The 1,385-nt window shown below is 38.3% G+C and overlaps 1 pseudogene; it reads right to left on the bottom strand.

The window, feature by feature from the left end:
- The window catches only part of LOC119423539, a 14,537-nt pseudogene extending 13,724 nt beyond the window's left edge, over positions 1-813 (bottom strand).
- Between the last annotated feature and the right edge of the window lie 572 nt (positions 814-1,385).

The raw sequence follows: 1,385 nt of genomic DNA, 5'->3' as shown, positions 1-1,385 counted from the left end.
GTTCTTTGGTCCCTCTGCAGCGGCTCTTTCAAACTTTGGCATAAAACTGAATTTTATTGGTTATAACAACAAAGGGGCTAGTTTTAGCAGCTTATTTAGCGAATATATGAATACTAGAAACATTACAAGGAGTAAAAACATACTTTCACTTTATTTCGTCATAGGTTATGTAACATTTCTACCAAAAAAAAATAAAGAAAAATCACATGAATGCAGTTTATTGTATCGTTTTAAAAACTGGGTAAAAATATTTTTCCCTTCTTTACAAGAATCTTAGTGTAAAAATATCAATCTGTTAAAAATTATAGACATTTTGTTTTATAAAATTACCTACTGTCCAGAAAAGCACCCTCCATCAAACTTAGTGGTCTGTGGGCCACCAGCTGAGAATCCCAGTTGTGGCAGGTATTGTGGCTCCGGACCAGTTTAACTTTGTGAACAAAGGGCGCAGAAACGGTTCTTTTGATCGTAAACTTTGCAGACCTCTGCGCTAAAACGCGTCCGTAAGCATCTTTCGATATGCAGCGCTTTAAATTCTTTAACATTTTAATACAAAACCAACTGTTGTACAAAGTTTGTTCATTTAAACATAAGCAGAGAAAATGGGAAATAAACCAGTACGCTTAAAAATATAAATTGACAATTACATTGTACCTGCAGTGTACTTTGGTTTTTAAACAGTATACCCACTGCACCACTGGTCAGTCTGGTCTCTCGAACTTGCTCTCCCAGTTCAACCTGGGCTGTACCTCTGATGATCTCATTCCGGATCTTCTCCATCCTCGTCACTCCCAAGAACCTCAACATCTTCATTTCTGCCACTTCCAGTTCCGTCAACACAACGCAACTGGTCTTTGCCGCCACATAATTGGCATTTTCAAAACGTTTATTCCACGGCTTTTAAACTAACAAATATTTGAACTTATATTAGTACAAGTACACAAGTGCACTTATATTGACCACTGAAAAAAAATCATTTATTTTCTTGCAACCTTTAATTATTGCACTTGAACCCCTCAAGCTGAATCTGGCTGCAGATATTGGGCTTTCTGTTGAGAAATGCACACGAGACAATGATCTCCTGAGAAAAGGCTTTGTAATTTGGCAGATCCTTCATTTTGCTTAAATTTTGCTCCTTGCTGCCCATAATTACCTGCTTCCTATCCAGGTCGTGGGAATCATTGACGTGTCCATATCCAGCAGTCCTGCAACATGTCCAAGGTGTAACCACCTCACTTCCATCCTTCAATCACTTGGGTCGTCTTCTGGTTGGTAACATCACCAGATTCTTCCACAATGTGGATTTCTAGTACCGGTAATCAAATACTAGGGTATTAAGTGATGATTCTGTGGTTGAATCCACAGCTTTCACACTTTATCCCAAT

This window comes from Nematolebias whitei, chromosome 17 (genome assembly GCF_014905685.2).
Source record: "Nematolebias whitei isolate Nwh7 chromosome 17, NemWhi1, whole genome shotgun sequence".
Classification (NCBI taxonomy): domain Eukaryota; kingdom Metazoa; phylum Chordata; class Actinopteri; order Cyprinodontiformes; family Rivulidae; genus Nematolebias; species Nematolebias whitei.
Note: the sequence above shows the minus strand (reverse complement) of the source record. Positions and strands in the feature narration are given on the sequence as shown.